The sequence below is a fragment of the Natrix helvetica genome, assembly GCF_964273705.1.
Source record: "Natrix helvetica genome assembly, chromosome: 1".
Classification (NCBI taxonomy): Eukaryota; Metazoa; Chordata; class Lepidosauria; order Squamata; family Natricidae; genus Natrix; species Natrix helvetica.
In genome coordinates this window covers 163030985-163043684 of record NC_138548.1, presented here as the reverse complement: position 1 = coordinate 163043684, position 12700 = coordinate 163030985, and positions in this window count along the sequence as shown.

The following is a 12700-nucleotide window of genomic DNA, read 5'->3' as shown; positions in this document are numbered from 1 at the left end:
TCAATCAACAACTAAACAAAAATATATTCCTTGAGGGTCTATTGAATTTTCAAAAAAGAAAAGGTTGCGGTGAGGCTGGAAGGAATGAATCAAGAAATATGCTGTTTGTGCAATTCTAACTTGACAAAAAACAGACTGTCACTAATATGTGATTTTTTTTTCTTCAATCAATCTTTTTTATTTAGTGATTGACAGATAGAAAATCACAATTATTCAGAATTTTAAAAAAGGAAAAAAAGGAAACTATTGTTCTAAAATATCTAAGAATGATTAGAAGAAATAGTATGGCTTCCTGTACAAACTATAGAACAATACTTAGCTATGGTCAAACAAGTAAAATCAGATTGATCTGATAATAACAACTTCAGATACGCAAGTCTGAATGACCAGGATGTTTAATACGGAATGGAGATAATAATTCCTGGTGAGCATCTGGGTAGAGGGGACGATACAAAATATTGTGTTTCCGTTGTTTCAATTATTCATCCACCACATCTGAACACAGTCTCTGTTCAATCTCTGATCTTTTGATATCACCCTTCAATAACAGTTGTTGAAGGGCATTGAATCTGCCCATGAGTAAAGCCCTTCAAAAATGAAAATCCAGGCAGAAGTTTCTGTTTTAAGTAGGGCAGCTTCACAGTGAAACACCACTTTCAAAATGAAGCGGGATACTTGAAGAATTGATCTCAAGAACCTGGATTGAACTCTTCCAAGAGAACTGTAAGGGCCCAAATGAATCCCAAAAAAGAGGTTAGGCTCAGATCCTAGCTGAAAAGACTTTAATCACTGCACATATATGCTGAACTCCTTTGGGAAAACAGAAAGATTGTAAATCAACACTGTTTTTGTGTGTTTTGGGGGTAGCATAATCTGTGTGAGACTTTTGATTGCCTGTACCATGGAAAACAATTCCCGGATATGTAAGGCTTGAATTGCTCTTTAGGTGATTATTTAGGCACCAAACATTTACCTTAGAGCACTTTACAAAAAGCACCATCTTAGTTTTTCAGTAATTAATTTCTGGTCATTCTTTTCAATAATGCTCAGCAAATATATAAACTTCCCATTTTAGGCCAATCTACATCTGGGAAAGTAGTATGACATCATCTACATACAGAACAACAGTGTCTGTTTCCCAATTTTGGCAGATGAAGAGATGGACTTCAGTTTGGTTACAAGAGAGTTAATATATAGATTAAAAAGTAGTGCAGTTAGAAAAAACACCCTAGTCTGTCTTCCTTCTTGACAGGCATCTCCTTGGTGCAGAGTCCACATGTACCTTCATCTGGGAGTTTTCATATTTCATGAATATAAGAATGAGTAACCTTTTAGTAACTGAGATACAGTTCAATTCTTCCTATAGTTTAGATCTGGAGATGAAATCAAATCCACCTCTAGGATCGATAAACACTATGTAGAATGATGAACAATCTCCAGAGGAGTATTTCTCAACTAAATTAACTAGAGAATTAAAGCATAGTCAATATTTATGGAGATTCTCAGTCATCCAGGTCAGGGTTGGAACTTTCAGCAGTTCCAAGAAGGTTTCACACCCATTTGCACTATTTAGGAGACCCTGAAGGTACAGAAAAACCTCCAAATGGCCTCAACAAATCTCAAAAAGACTGCTAGTGACCAAACAACTGCAAGAAATATAAATCCTTCCATTCTCCACTATTCAATCCGAAATGAAGACATTTCTTGGATGAGAAGCAAAATATCTTCAAGGAAAAGAGAAGAAAGTCCAGGTGCTTTTTGAAAAAGCACCTTTGCAACAGCATGGTCAATAACTGAGTAACTCCTTCCTTCCTTCCTTCCTTCCTTCCTTCCTCCCTCCCTCCCTCCCTCCCTCCCTTCCTCCTTCCCTTTCTTTTTTCCTTTTTTCCTTCCTTCCTTCCCTCCCTTCTCAAACTGGAACCAAATTATCGAATTGTAAATATATTTTCCTTCCTAACAACCTTGCACAGCATGTATAAATCATTGCATACATTATATTTTCTTGTACTGTGAAATTTCTCCCATTGAAATAAAAATGAACAAAAACACACCCTTCTTTAGTCCCTATATTTCACCAAAAAGGCTTCTGGCTTGGCTGTGTGAAAACGATCTGGCTGCATTATATCCAAATGACTTAAAATGAAACATCTGTCTATTCCTTCATTCGTTTAGGATTTTAAATTTTGTTGCCATTATCTTCAAACAGGATCAGTAGATAAAACAACCCACAGCTACGTGAACAGATTGTCCAAGCAGTCTAACAAGGCCAGATTGTTAGAACATGTGTGAGGTGCCATATGCACAAATTCAAAATACTCAGAAAGAATCTGAACAAATTATAAATATCTCAGGCATTTTTCTATGCTCCTTTTGATAGAAAATACCCTCTAGAACCATGATGGCGAAACTATGGCACGCGGGCCACATTTGGCATGCAGAGCCCTCTCTGCAGGCACGCAAGCCGTCAGCCAGCTTAGCTCCACCGCGCATGTGCGCGTGTCTCCCACCAGCCAGCTGATTCTCAGGTCTTTGCTGGGAGATGCGTGCACATGTGCGGTGATGGGTGGGTCACGTGTGCATCCGCGGGAGGTTTGCGGTGCCCTCCCCACCCCGTTTTTGGTGCCAGGAGGCTTCAGGGATGCCTGCTAGACCCAAAAGAGGCCACAAGGTCACGTGCGCCTGTGCAGGGGGGTGGGGGAGCATGGGGGATCACGTGTGCATGTGCAGGGGTTGGGGCTCGTGGTGGGGTGTCTTGCATGCATCTCATTATGGGTGTGGGCACGTGTGCACACGCTGTCATGCCTGAGTGTGTGCTTTCGGCACATGAGGAGAAGATTGTTAGCCATTATTGCTCTAGAAGTAAGTCTTGCCTGAATCTATACTATGTGGAAATCACATTGTCTTCCACTGTGCCTTCCCCAACCAACACCAAAGGTTGAGGTGAGGCTTAAATAAACAACATGTTTGGGAATCTTGTAAGTGGACTTCCAGCTCTTTAACCTTTTCTTAAGCAGTTACTTTGAAAGCTCTAATTCAGAAATAGGGCATAGAATAAATTAATTTCTTCATTTAAATTACCCTAAGGGTGGCTGGGAGGGGGGTGGAAGAGTAAATTCTACTGAGGAAATATTTCTAGCATTCTTCACAATCATGAGTTGCAGACAAACAACATTCTGAGCAACAGGATACTGGAGCTTTGGCGCCTATAGCTCCAATTTGAGAACTGCATGGTTTTTAGCCATTGTAGGTCCAATTTACAAGTAAAATGCTATGTTTTGTTTTATTCCTATTTTTTAAAGAAAAGAGATTAAATCTTTCTCACAGCTTTCTCCTCAAGGGATATAGATGAGTTGACCTAAAAAAAAAAGGTATGACATGGGCAGAATCACATCTTCTGGATTTCCTTCTGTTTGTGTATGGAAAAAGGAAAGAATCATGCAAAGCAATCTCCAAATGGGCTGAAATGACCCAAGGGGAGCTAACCTCTCTTCTAAGAGTGGCAAAGGCCAGTTGAACAAAGTACCTTTAGATCAGAGGTGGTATCCAGCAGGTTCTGACCAGTTCTGGAGAACCGGTAGCGGAAATTTTGAGTAATTTGGAGAACCGGTAAATGCCACCTCTGACTGGCCCCGCCCCCATCTATTCTCTGCTTCCTGAGTCCCAGCTGATGGGGAGGAAATGGGGATTTTTACAGTATCCTTCCCCTGCCCCACTCACCAAGCCACGCCCACAGAACCGGTAGTAAAAAAATTTGAATCCCACCACTGCTTTAGATCAGGCCTCATGGTCAGGCCTTGAGGAAGATAGAGTGCATCAAGCTCAGCCCTTTGTTGAACTGATGAGAAGTGGACAAGTTAAAGAAGGGGAAAGGTCTACTCACCATAATCTAACCTCTATTACTCATTGCAAAGTCTGGCTAAATAGCTGCAAAAAAACCTAATGTCATTCATCACTCTATGGAAGTCCTCCTCTTTTACAGGGTCTCCAGTCAAACTTAGTACATGGTGACCATGCCTGTTTGAGGCCTCCCACCAGTGGTGGGATTCAGCTAGTTCGCACCTATTCGGGAGAACCGATTGTTAACTTTCTAAGCAGTTCGGAGAACCGGTTGTTGGAAGAAATCTCCTTTTGTTTTTTTCCACTTTACAGGGCTAATCCTGTAAGGAAGGCAGGAAGGAAACATCCTGGTGTTGTTTCTAGCCTAATCTTTATTGCCCTGCTTACAGAAACTGCCTCTCCGGTTAACCCTTATTACATTGTAACAGCTAAGGCGAAACGCCCATCGACATGAGTGATGGTGAGTTGGCCACGCCCACCCAGTCACATGACCACCAAGTTCCACCTACCCGGCTGGTCATTAGGGCAGAGAACCAGTTGTTAAATTATTTGAATCCCACCATTGCCTCCCACCTTCCCACACATACACATTCATGGAGTGCAAAAATCACCTGGCTATAAGATTTTCTCCTGCTTTCCTGAGAAGATGCTGGTTACAAAACCTAATCCGTTAGAGGTATTTGCAAACATACTAATAATAAACTTATCAAATCCAGACAGGGAGACTTTGACTTTCTAGTAACCAAGATACAAGACAACGATACTACAATTCCACCCCACCCCTGCAAAAAATGCATATTCAGTCATTTAGTGAATCAACACAAATAGTATTAAAATATCATCATGAAATTATTTACTTTGCAGTTACAGTAGTATTCTCAATTCAGTATTCCTATATCGGAAGCAATCCATTTCCAGTTATATGGGATGTGAATTATTAGTCATTAGTCTAATGATTAAGTAAATTAGATTTTTCTGCAACCAACTCAACCATTTTAGAGCTAAAGGATGCACTATCACTAAAGCCTGCTATTTCAATAACTCAGCTAAAATTCCTCAAGTTAAATAAAACGATACACATGAGGAATGGAGGGCATAACTGACAGACGCGTCAGCTAGTAGATTACAAGTTTTTAACGTTATTTATTAACAGAATATCTAGCCCTCCCCAAACTTCCTCAGCTTTAGGCTTGGTGTTGAAATGAAATTTGATAATCTCCCGAGTCTTTCCAATCCATTTGCAGGTGGCAAATTAAATGACAGTGAACTCTTTTTCCCATATGTAGAAATCAATAACCGGGGAAAGTTTTTCTACATCTCCCCGACGGCCATTTAACAGCTAGAACAAAACCTACATGTAGTTGACGACCGACAGATTTATACGATCTCAAGAGAAAAACCAGAGTACTGCAGCACCCACAGGACTTTTCTAATCCAAATCAGCTTCTCGTCACCGACAACCTGGAAGCATTTGAGAAGATTGGAAAATGGATCTCAACGGCAGGATTCTGGAAAGGCCATCACTGCTGATCTAGCAGAAGTGACCTAATTTTCTGAAGCCAGCTTACATTGTGTCGGACATTTTCGTTGCCAAGAAAGCAGCCGCCGTCCTCAACACTTAACAGGCTTTCCCCTCTCAGGCATGGTTTTCCTAGCTGCCAGACATGCAGGAAAGGAGCGATGCTTCAACGCGCCTTCCCGATTTGCCCTCCATCGCACAGCGTAGCTCACTCAAGAGCCTCAAGCGTACTGAGAAACTGGAAGGGCCTCCAGCAGCTTCTGTTCATTATCGCCACAGATTAATGTGACACTAATTGGTCCTGAGCCTGATCCTTTTATTGAGTCTTTTGCAGGTATGGAGCTAGGGAATAAAAGCCACTGAGCTATTAACTGACCACGGACAAGCACCAGCTATTTTCTTCCTTTTTTTTAATGCCGTCGCCTATTGCTTTCCAATCCACTTTTCCTTTAAAGGTCAGAATGGTAAAGTGGCAGATTTATTAGTTTTCCACTTTCAAGGGGATTTTTCCCCCTCCCTTTAAAATGCTCATTATGAAGGAAAGAAAGAAAAATAGATGTTAATGTAAGGAGTCCTAAATGTCAGATTGTTCTTGCTCAAAGTGAAATATTTCACTGTCAAGCTACTTCTTATGAATTCCCAGCATGGATGCTATATCCTAGCATGATATCAATTTACATAATTTCTCTTCTCAAAGTGGTTTCAAATACTAATAATATGCGTGCAAGATAGGCTCGCTAAATTTTAAGTTCCTTGTGCGGCTGTCTCCATGAAGTGACTTATCAAAAGATGACCTGTAATAATATTCATAAGCTAAAAATATTTGGCGATTTCTCAGAGCTTTCCGACCATTTTGCTGTTGGAATTTAATTCCAGAGAGACGAAAGGCAGCTCCATAAACAAATTCCTGCAGATTTCTGCCCTGTCTAAGACTGAAAGAAGATGGCAGTGGAATACTAGTAAGTAATAATTTACTTGCACCAGCAGTCAGTTGGAAAATTAAATTAAATTAAGTCAGGACTGAATAGAAGGTGGGTGGTTTATGAGATGGGAAAAGTCTAACAGTCAGGCACATTAAGATCCATATTATCATTAGAAAGATGGGGAAGAAATTGCTTGACTTTGCATTTTAATGGGAACTTGTTCCATCCATGCACCCCCAAGTCTATGAATGAACTGTAACACAACTATAAGGCAAAACCTGTACTGTGGTAAAGTTTCCAGCTAAATAACCCTGCACTATAAGGCTACTTATATTATCGGAAGGTGTATTAAAAAGGTACTATATTGAGGAAAATTGGTTTCAAAAGCCGAGGGCAATTACCATACAGGTAGTCTTCAACCACAATTGAGCCCAACATTTATGTTGCTAAGTGAGAATTTTTTAAAGTGAGTTTTGCCCCATTTTACCACTTTTCTTGTCACATTTGAATCACTGCACTTGTTAAATTAGTAACATGGTTGTTAAATGAATCTGGCTTCCCCATTGACTTTGCTTGTCAGAAGGTCGCAAAAGAGGATCTACATGACCCCGGGACACTACAACTGTCATAAATATGAACCAGTTGTCAAGCATCCGAATGTAAATCACATGACCATAGGGATGCTCCAACAGGAACTGGGTATGTCTAGTTTAATGAAAAGAAGGACTAGGGGAGACATGATTGCAGTGTTCCAATATCTTAGGGGTTGCCACAAAGAAGAGGGAGTCAAACTATTCTCCAAGGCACCTGAGGATAGAACAAGAAGCAATGGGTGGAAACTAATCAAGGAGAGAAGCAACTTAGAACTGAGGAGAAACTTCCTGACAATTAGAACAATTAATCAGTGGAACAGCTTGCCTCCAGAAGTTGTGAATGCCCCAACACTGGAAGTCTTTTAGAAGATGTTGGATAGCCATTTGTCTGAAACGGTATAGGGTTTCCTGCCTAGGCAGGGGGTTGGACTAGAAGACCTCCAAGGTCTCTTCCAACTCTGCTATTGTATTGTATAGTCATAAGTTTGAAAAAACGGTCACGTTTTTAGTGCCATTGTAACTTTGAATGGTCACGAAGAATATGGGTGTAAATCGAGGATTACCTGTATACATTATTGGAAATGTATATCCAAATATGTTCAAATTTTCATTTGGATTTTCCTAAAAATGCAAAATGAGATGAACACTGGGCAAGAGTGAACTTAAGTTTTGAAAAACTAGAAATGAGTAAAACCCAATTGAATAGATTTACGCTTCTCTATAATTAAACAATAGTTTAATGGTGACTGCTTAGATGAACTTTTTTATGCAGTAGCAAAAGCAGGATATTTTGCCAGTAGTTTTAAGTTAGTATAACTGACTGAGAAAAACAGAAGGGGAAAAAGTGGGAGAACTCATGCTAAATTAATGGAATAGAAGTAAAAACATAGCAGCAAAGAAAATTGACCCAGAGTTGTTGTTTAAGATGGGAAGCCATATAATTCTTTTTTAAAATAGATAAATAAATTAGAGGCATTTGACAATAAATGTTGCATGATTGAGTGAGCAAAAGAAAAACAGTGAATCTTTAAATGTAAAGGAGGAGTTCATTCCAAGGGGAAGCTGGAATGATGATGGCGAGCATAAATATTCCAATGAAGAATATTTATTGGTAAAGAATGAAGCCTTTGAAGTCAGTGAGGGAATGGGATTAAGACAGATTTCATCAAAAGCGATAGGCAAATAGAAATACACTAGAATAGGAAAGAAAAATATAAAAGAAAGTTTATGCCCATTCTCTGCATAATTAAAATCTAGATCCAATCCCAGCAATCCCAGCATATCATTTGAATCTTCCTGAAGCTAGGATTGGAGCTGCTGGAGAGAAGGAGGGGGTGAGTCACAAGACAAAGACACTGAGGTGGGGGCCCTTAAACTCCATATCATTTGAATCTTCCTGAAGCTAGGATTGGAGCTGCTGGAGAGAAGGAGGGGGTGAGTCACAAGACAAAGACACTGAGGTGGGGGCCCTTAAACTCCATATCATTTGAATCTTCCTGAAGCTAGGATTGGAGCTGCTGGAGAGAAGGAGGGGGTGAGTCACAAGACAAAGACACTGAGGTGGGGGCCCGCGCGCCTAACGGCGCGCGAATCATATATCTATAAACCAAAATAGCAATAATACATTCTGGATTAGTGTGTTTGAGATTGTGATTTTATTTATTTCAAAATGACTGGCTTAGTTCAATGTAATAGCTGTTTTGCACCTGTCTTTCGCAGTACTCTTTTCAAATTTGGATACTGTCCCCTTTGTAAACAAATTACGAGTCTACATAGGCAGATTACCTATCTAGAATCTGTAATCTGTGCTCTCCAAGCAGAAACTAGGTGTCTACGTCAGCCATTCCACTCTATGGTGAAGCCACACTATCAGCCCCCTCTACCACAAAGATCTTGCAGGAGAAGAGCTGTCTGGACAACTGTGGGATCTGGCAGGTTGAGAGCTGTGAACCATAAACCCAAAGCTTTTGCTGTGACCCAGCAAAACAGATATAGTGCCCTTGCTGACCTTAATGGGGACACTAAAGAGATAGGTCAAGGCAGTTGTGATAATGATGACTCAAATAAGCAGGGGATCGTGGTCCAAAACGAAGAACTTTCTTCGGAAAGGCGAAAAGGGGAACCAGGTATCACACATCAGTCGCAGAAGAAGATCAAGGTATGTAAAAAGAGAAGTCACCTTCTGGTTGGTGATTCAATCGTAAGAGATGTTAATTTAGGAGAGGATAAGGAGGTTTTAAAAGAGGTCAGGTGTCTGCCAGGTGCTACTGCCAGCAGAGACAAGAGGCGTATTCTTAAGATAGTCAAGAATGCAAGTAAGGACTGTGACGTTGATGCTATTATACATCTTGGCACTAATGATCTATCCCAGAAAGATGTACTTTCTGTGCAGAATGATTTCCAGAACTTGGGGTATGAACTTAATAGTATAGGTTGTAGGCTTATCTTTTCAGAGGTTTTACCTGTATATAAGGAACAAAAAGGGAAGGGCCAGCGTGTAGCAGAGTTTAATGTTTGGCTAAAGGAGTGGTGTAAAAGGGAAGGCTTTGGTTTTATTAGTCATGAAGCCTGTAGCTGGTCCAATGAAAAACTGTACAAAAGAGATGGGTTGCACCCATCCAAGAAAGGAACTGAGTTACTTGGCATTAAATTCACAGATTTTCTTGATAAACATTTAAACTGAAGAGCGGGGACAGAGAATTAATAGATACAGAACATCTCTGTCCCCAGCAAACTAAAATTCATAGGGTTATAAATGCATGTAACATAGATGTGTGTGTGGGTAAGATTATCACTCCTGCTGTCAAGCAAAACCAAGCATGTAATAGTGATTGTCATACCATGTGCATGAATCACACAAGTGGCAAGAAAATAGGGGCAGTCAGGCATAATACAGGTTATGTAGACAGTAAACACAAGGTCAATCAAAATGGACTCAAATGTCTATATACCAATGCACAGAGCATGAGGAATAAACAGGGAGAATTAGAAATTCAAGTAAAAGAGGGCAGATATGATATTATTGCCATTACAGAAACCTGGTGGGATGAAACTGACAAATGGAACATACAGCTAGAAGGATTTAAATTATTTAAAAGAAATAGACCAAATAAAAGAGGAGGTGGAGTTGCACTATATATAAGAAATAACTATGTCTCTACAGAAATAGAGCACAACAATAATGAGAACTATCTTGAATGCATTTGGGTCAATATTAAAGGTTGTGGGGGAAATGACATTGCCATAGGTCTATACTACAGGCCACCCAACCAAGCAGAGGAAGAAGATGAACTTTTTGCTAGTCAGCTAACTAAGGTATGTAGGAAGCACACCACAATAGTAATGGGAGATTTTAACTACCCTGACATCAACTGGGAAACAAACTCTGCACCAAGTGGAAGATCCAACAGGTTCCTAACAAACCTAGCAAACAACTTTGTTTTCCAAAAAGTAGAGAAGGAAACAAGGGGATCAGCCATACTGGACTTAATTCTCACTAACAGAGAGGAAATGATAGAAGGTGTTGAAGTCATAGGAACCCTGGGGGCAAGTGACCATGCAATATTGGAATTCAACATTATCCAAACACAAGTAGTAGAACAAAGTCAAACTAGAGTCTTGGACTTTAAGAAAGCTAATTTCAATAAACTTAGAGAGAGCTTGGGAAAAATTCCATGGATGAGAATCCTCGAGGGGAAAACAACTCAAGAAGCTTGGGAAATTTTGAAAAATGAGATTAGAAAAGCCCAGTCTAACACAATACCAATGAAGAAGAAAAACAACAGCTCCCAAAAGAAACCAGCATGGCTGCATAAACAACTATCTGACAAACTGAAAGACAAAAAAAGTAAGTATAAAAAGTGGAAGGAGGGGGACATAACTAAGGCAGAATATCAGCAAATAGCCCGAGCCTGTAAAGATGAAGTGAGGAAAGCTAAGGCTCACAATGAAGAAAGGCTTGCCACAAAAGTAAAAATTAACAAAAAAAGCTTCTTCCAACATGTTAAAAACAAGAAAAAAGTTAAGGAAACAATTGGTCCATTGCTAGGAGAAAGTGGCAAGAAGGTGACAAGCAACAGGGAGAAAGCAGAACTATTTAACTCATGTTTTGCATCTGTCTTTACACAAAGGGATAAAACAGTCCAACCTATCAAAAGCAGCACCACAAAATTAGGAACACAAATTGAAATAGGGAAGAAAATGGTAAGTGAGCACCTGTCTACCCTAGATGAGTTCAAATCACCAGGACCGGATGGATTACACCCCAGAGTTCTGAAGGAACTAGCAGACGAGATCTCAGAACCACTGAATTATATCTTTCAGAGATCCTGGAACACCGGGGAACTACCAGAGGACTGGAAAAGAGCTGATGTGGTTCCCATCTTCAAAAAAGGGAAAAAATTAGATCCAGGAAACTACAGACCTATCAGCCTAACCTCAATACCAGGAAAGATTCTGGAAAAAATAATCAAGCAACGAATTTGCGAACACCTAGAAGCAAACAAAGTAATAGCCAAAAGCCAACATGGATTTGTCAAAAACAGATCATGCCAGACTAATCTTATTGCATTCTTTGATAATGTGACAAAATTAGTGGACCAGAGGAATGCCGTTGATATAGTTTACTTGGACTTCAGTAAGGCTTTTGATAAGGTAGACCATAACCTACTACTAGATAAAGTAGAAGAATGTGGGTTAGACAGCATCACCACCAGATGGATTGGTAACTGGCTGACCAACCGCACTCAACGTGTAGTTCTCAATGGAACTGCATCTACATGGAGGGAAGTATGCAGTGGAGTACCCCAAGGCTCTGTTTTAGGCCCAGTACTCTTCAACATCTTCATCAATGATTTGGATGAGGGAATAAATGGGGAACTCATCAAATTTGCAGATGATACCAAGCTGGCAGGAATAGCCAACACTCCAGAAGATAGGCTTAAGATACAGAAGGATCTTGACAAACTTGAACATTGGGCACTATCTAATAAAATGAAATTCAATGGTGAAAAGAGTAAGGTTCTACATTTAGGCAACAAAAACGGAATGCACAGGTACAGTATAGGTGATACCTTACTCAGTAGTAGTAACTGTGAAAGGGATCTTGGAGTCCTAGTGGACAACCATTTAAATATGAGCCAGCAGTGTGCAGCAGCTGCCAAAAAAGCCAACACAGTTCTAGGCTGCATCAACAGAGGGATAGAATCAAGATCACGTGAAGTGTTAATACCACTTTATAATGCCTTGGTAAGGCCACACTTGGAATACTGCATTCAGTTCTGGTCGCCACGATGTAAAAAAGATGTGGAGACTCTAGAAAGAGTGCAGAGAAGAGCAACAAAGATGATTAGGGGACTGGAGACTAAAACATATGAAGAACGGTTGCAGGAACTGGGTATGTTTAGCTTAAGAGAAAGAAGGACTAGGGGAGACATGATAGCATTATTCCAATATCTCAGAGGTTGCCACAAAGAAGAGGGAGTCAAACTATTCTCCAAAGCACCTGAGGGTAGAACAAGAAGCAATGGGTGGAAACTAATCAAGGAGAGAAGCAACTTAGAACTGAGGAGAAATTTCCTGACAGTGAGAACAATTAATCAGTGGAACAGCTTGCCTCCAGAAGTTGTGAATGCCCCAACACTGGAAGTCTTTAAGAAGATGTTGGATAGCTATTTGTCTGAAACGGTATAGGGTTTCCTGCCTAGGCAGGGGGTTGGACTAGAAGACCTCCAAGGTCCCTTCCAACTCTACTATTGTATTGTATTGTATTGTATTGTATGAGGTAAGGGCAGATAGTTGTGGCACAAATGCTATGGAGAAGAAAATGG